A 6,440-nucleotide genomic window follows, 5' to 3' on the forward strand; every position below is an offset into this window, starting at 1 on the left:
GATTCCAAAATGTCACTTTTAGCAGTTGGATGAAGGCTGCTGCAAATCTCTGTAAAATGTGATGTGAAAATTGTAGTTTACCACCAGTTTGCCAGTGACTCTGCCTGCATTGCATCTCTCATACTCCCACTGCAGCACACAGCCAGTCACCAACACACCAGACAGGTGCAGGAGAGGAAAAACACAACACTGCACGTCAGGAAAATATCTGTTTTTGTGCCACGTGACCACCAAAACCACCAAGAGAAAGTCTGAAATATGTGTATGTCTGTCTAAAGGAAGCTTTTAGTTCCTTGTAAATAATTTCTGGGACTAAAAGAGCCCTGTGCTTTGGGCAGATATGTGGCAAAAGAACCAGAGCTTTATGTTTTTAAAATGAGATTTCATAAGTAACAACACCTTTCTATACAAACACATTTTTTGTGGAATAGATAAAATGAGATTCAACAGTAATTTTGAATCTTTTAAATATTTGCCTGCATTGGAGGTTTATTTTGTGAATTGTCTGTTCATTTAGTTTGTTACTTTTCCAGGAGTCTTTTTTGTTGTGTTAGCTTCCTTATCTAAAACTCCTGCAGAATGTAATTATGTTCACTCAACGCGGTGTCTTTCATGTCCTCATCTATTTATTATTTGCATTCTCTTTTGTATTTCTCAGCCTACAAGTCGTCATTATTGTCTGTTATTCTGCTAATGCATTGAATTTAGGGGGAAATAAAACATCCTTAGAGGAACAAACGGAGGAGGAGACGTGAAAACATGTCCCCTTTGGGAATTTGTATTTTCTAAAGGTCACAGTGTCTCAGTGTTGTCGAGGCCCAGAGCTTTGGTCTCTGCTGTTCCTAATTGGCCTTTAGTTTCCCGTTCCTGATGTGAGTGATCCAGCTGGTGTGGCTGCCTGTCACCACATCCCTCCAAACCCCTTGTCAGCTCTGAGCAGCTTTGAGTGTGTTTTCAAATAAAATGCCATCTGCTGGCCCCAATTTCAGCAGACAAGTGCCCTCAATCTGAGGTTGGAGACCGTTTCGGTCCCACAGCACAAAGCAGCACCGACTTCTGAAAAGAGCAAAAGCCTTCATCTTTCTCTTTTTTCCTTTCTCTCCCCAAGACTTTCACTACCTGACTGTCTCTCTGAGCGCAAACACCCGGAAAGCATTCGGTGGAATATTCACGATTTAAAGAGTACCTGCCCCCCCATTGGCCGCACCAATACTGGATTTTGAGGCCGATTCCAACATTGATAATTGAGAGCAAATAATTGATGATGAGATAGACCTATAGCCCGATAAGCAATGCTGGTTCCTGCCAGTGACAAAATATCTACAAAAAAAAAACAAACAAGCAAGCAAAACTGTCTTTACACATTTTGAGGATCCACCATCTGAAATGGGACATGGGTGCATACATGGGTGACATGGGTGTCTTCAGTTGGGACTTACTGGATGATTGAATGGATCTATGAAGTCAGTAAACTAAGCAGTGATGCATTCAAGTGTTGTTACCACAGAAAACAACAAAACACTGCAGTGACTGGTGTTTTCCAAACACTGCCTTCCTTTTCTCCAAGTGTAATCATGCAAAGACAGGCTACAAATACACACACACACACACACACACACTCACACACGCGCTCGCACAGCTTGTGTAATGTCTACACCAATTAGTTGGCATTGTACAGACTGCCTCTGCCTGGTGGCTATGGACGCTCCGATACACTGAGATTGAAGAGACAAATGTTTGGCAAAGTTTTGGTGAGTACTGCATGAGAGAGGGTGAACAACAACAACCCCCTTGAGAGAATGTGCAATTAATCGCTCAGCTCTCGTCCCATTCTGTCTTGATAACTTTGAAACCAGAATGAAGGAAAACCAGAAGCTCCGAAAGGATCAGCTACACATTCTCTCAAGAGGTTGTTGTTCACCCTCCAGTCAAACAAGCATTTCTGCAGAGATAACTAAATGTAATAAGGTATTTCTTATCACGCTGATGTCTGTTAAAGTGTTCGTTTTGTTTGGTTTTGATTACTTATTTATAAAAAGGGGGTGTAATGCTATGATTGACGGCAGGTGTAACGACAGGACCTTGACACTTGGGCTCCAGCCATGATTATTTCTGTGTGGCTCCAAATGACCACTGGGCATGTCACATAGCCCACTGTGGCCAGGACTGTGTGTTGTACGCCTCACCCCTCTGTCTCCCCTTATTTCCTTCCATCTCACCAATAGATGAAAAAGTGAAAAATAATAGAGAACATAAAACATAAATAAAAAAGAAAACAAACTTCTTATATAACCACCACACACACACACCGTTTCCAAGAGTCTTTGGTCAACAGTCACTAACGTGGTGAAACATTTATTTTCCTCCATTATTTTTATGAGAAGTCATATAAATAAATGATCAAAAATGAGAAACTACGCTCCTACCCAACTCTGTTGCCCCACACCATCCCTCCGCAGGGATGCCATGTTGGAGCTCACTGGTTACATGGAGTGAATTATGTATCTTCTCACTCCAAGCATGGTGAGACAAGAAAATGTGCTACCAGCATTGGGAATTAACGAGAGGAAAGATTCAAATAATCTCAACTTTATTATTCATAACGGGTGAAATTGTGCTTTGAAAATGCAAACAAACGTATGAGCTCCGCAACCCAGGCCGCAACACACACACACACACACACACACACGCACAAACCTGGATGAAAGAAGGGGATGTCATGATGCTTCCTTTTATTTGTTTTTAATGTTGGTTGTCGGTCAGCGTGCCGGGCGGCCCAGCGGAGGCTCAGATTGAGAAACAAATAGAAATCAGAAGCCAGTTGAGTGGGGAGTGCCTCAGGGTGTTATTCATTTCCTTTTAACTTTTCCATTTTTTTCTCTCTCTCTCTCTCTCCCTGTCTCTCTGTGGTGTGCAGAGAACAACAGCCGCAAAATGGTGTTAGCTCCCAAATGAAATCTTCGGCACAAACACCACGGAGCAGGCTGCCTGCTGGCCGGCAATGGATGCTTTGCCCTTGAGAAACAAATCCAGACACGGAACACTTTGTTAGCTCACTGGACAGCCTCCAATAAAGCCACATTCACCTCTTTTTCCCTGAAAAATGCTCTTAGTCTTTATCGCTCTGACAGGGACACATCTGTTTTTAAAAGAAAAGAAAGGGAGAAAGTGGCAGAAACAAAAGTACTTAAGCATCTGTCTGTTCTTGTTGCAGTTTAATATTTAAGTTGAATTGTCTTTGGAATCAGCAACTGTGAGGCTTTTTCAATACTCACTTTTCTTCATCGCAGTCAACACAAGTGATACTCCACCTAAACTTTTTTTGACATTTCAGATCTTTTGGGTATCAAATGTGTCCCGCAGGCTTGAAAGGTGGCTGTAAAAGGTTTACAGTTTCCCACTTGATGAAAGAAACTGTGGACATCTTGAATTCATAACAGCTACAACATGTCACGGCAGACATGAACAAACCTCTCACATTGCATCATCAACTTTCCACCTGTGTGTTTATCCATCTATCCATCCATTCGCTGCCAGCGTCAGTAGACTAAAGGTTTCAGTATGTTTCAAACAGAGTGAGATATTATGAATAACACACGCTGCTATTACGGCACACACTTTTGGGCAGTCTCTCTCCGAAAGCCCCCATGGTGTCGTACACACAAAAGGTGAAACAATACTTTGAGATATTCAAACACACCCCTCTTCCCTGCACAGCTTGCCAATCATTATGGTCTGTTTTTGGTAAATCTTAGTAAAACTTGTTCGACACAGGCCCCCAGTTCTGTTGAAAATTGCTTGTAGGTGCTCCAGCAAGCACTTTGTTTCAAGCATAGTGAGGCCTTCAGCCAAGCATCTTTCTCCTGATTCCTCCAGCTCCTCCTGGGAGTGTTTCATCTGGGCTTTCTGTCAGATAAGAGACAAAAATGGCCACTGGAACATTTTGAAGATTCTAGCAGCCAAGTACAATCTCTCTAGTGTGTTCTGTGTCTCACCACGTAGTCTCATCCTAGGTGGATTTGTCCAGAATACCTCCTCAAGGTAGTTGGTTCACCTCAACTTTTCTACTCTGAACTTTCCGTGGATGTCCAAGCTCTTCTCTCCGTCCCTAACAATAAACCCTGACACCCTGAGCAGTGATTCAGCTGCTTATTCTTTTAGTGAGCTCCTGTACAGGTAGCCATGATTCTTGAAGTCCTGTATTATGAACAGCAACTCATCCCCATCCCTGTTGAGCATGTGCCTTTATCATCAAAGGCATGTGCTCATGTTCATAATTGTTCATCACTCCTCAATGTTTTCTCAGGCCTGATTTTCCAACTTATGTTTCCAGAAATGTGAATTGTTATCGAAAGAAAACAATATGCACAATTCACCCACACCCTTATCCACCTTCATTTGTTCCTGGTCAAGTCCCAGACCTCATACAACCCTCCCCTTGTCAACTACAATTCCCTCCATGCCCTTTGCCCCACATTACCTATCAGACCTCCTCCACCCCTTTACCCCCTCTCAGAATCTGTCCTCGGTCCTCACCCCCCCCCACACCAGCCTGTGGACTTTTGGGGACACAGCCTTCAGTGTGGCAGCCCCTACTTTGGAATTCTCTCCCGACAGAGATTAGCCATGCAGCATCTTTGGACACTTTTAAAAACCACAGCTGAACTATTAACCTGTTCACCAAGGCTTGTGGTCTACTCATAACAGTGTTATCTCAAGGCGCTTTCCATAAAGAGCAGGTCTTGACCAAGCTCTTTAATTAAGAGAGAGACCCAACGATTCAGGAATTCAGAATTAAGGATTGAAGAATCCCCACATGTTCAAGCATCAGATATTATACAACAGTGGCAGGAAAAACTCCCCTTTAACGTGAGGAAACCTCGAACAGAACCAGGCTCAGAGGTGGGCGGCTTTCTGTCGGGGTCCGTGTTGGGTGGAGGTTGGACAGAGGGAGAGAGAGAAAACAAACAGCAACTATAGTACTGTTACAAGGAATATGACTAATAATTCATTCATACATTCATAGAAACAACACGTGATGTTCAAACTGGAAAACATTGACATTACTTATTTATGTTATCGGTCATTTCAATGAAGGTCTTCATGAACCACTATAGATTAAATAAGCGGTGATATGAGCACTCGTGCGTTTTGGCTGCACTGGGTGTCACTGTTGCATCACGTCTGGGTCGTCCTGCTCCACACTGCTGAGATTTCAGCAGCAGCAGCAGCTCAAAGCCTGAACACCGTGATTCACAGGACGCAGAGGACGGCTTCCCTTTACCCATCTGCAGACTTCTTCAACGGAACACATCCCACCTGAAGCCAGAGACCCAAAGACACAGAAACCAATCTGACACAATCCTGCTGGGTATGTGCGCTGCATGTCTTTCAATTCATCAAGGTGAATTTCAATATTTCAATCTGTCACGCATGCTGCAGCTCTCAGCGCAGAGCCGTGCAGTGCAGGGACGATGTGCAGCAGACTGAGAAAAAAAAGTACCATTAAAGACTGTTACAGTAAAATGGACTTTTTGTAATTCTGTTACTGTGAGTGTGCATTCCAATATTTCATTACAGCTGTACAATAGTTAATCAAATGTCAAGGCACACAGCCCTGACTGACAAGCACCACTGCATTTGCATTGACGCCAAAACCCCACAGTGATTCCTCTCCACACAAATCCATCTAAAGCTGAATCAAAGTAAAGTGTATTTTTCAGAGTGACAAAGGCACAAAGTAAAAAATTTAATATAAATAAAAGTTTGGAGCAAGTGTTCGACGTCGCCTCCGCCAGCATCCCTTCCCATTGCTCAGAAATTTAAATTTTCTGGATATAAAATTAGACCCTCACCTCAGAGAGCTTTGGCTGATGTGATATGTTCTGTGCCCCTTTTTTCTCGACACTCTATGGAACCATCATACATTTTTTAACAGCGGCTGAATCACAAGTGCAAATGTATAGTGGTGTGCTCAAATGTTTTTAAATGTAAAGGTGCTCTGAAGAAAGAGGATTCCTCCAAACTTCCCTCAGAGTTTTGAATGGCTCACTGTAACTTACTGTCAATAAATGTAAATGTTGTACCAGATATTTGCAAATATTAAATGTGACCCTCAGGGTTATCTTTTGATTAGTGTGGAAAGGCCCGTGAAAACACCATCAGGGACAGTGAAGTGGACTTTTTCCATCAACACTTGACAAAAGACATTATAATGACAGAGGCTGTGTCACTCATCCATTATTGACTACTCATTACACAGGGATGAGGACAGATGGCAAAATACTCTCACTCTACTTATCTCTACTGTTTATTGACTTTCTTTTTCTGCCTATGCATGCATGATGGTAGTTGGCTCTTGGTTTGTGAACATCAGTTGTACTCCATTGTACTTTTCACAGTACATTGTGGGATAATCAAGATTATAATAATGCTCACCA

The sequence above is a fragment of the Pempheris klunzingeri genome, chromosome 14, assembly GCF_042242105.1.
Source record: "Pempheris klunzingeri isolate RE-2024b chromosome 14, fPemKlu1.hap1, whole genome shotgun sequence".
Classification (NCBI taxonomy): Eukaryota; Metazoa; Chordata; class Actinopteri; order Acropomatiformes; family Pempheridae; genus Pempheris; species Pempheris klunzingeri.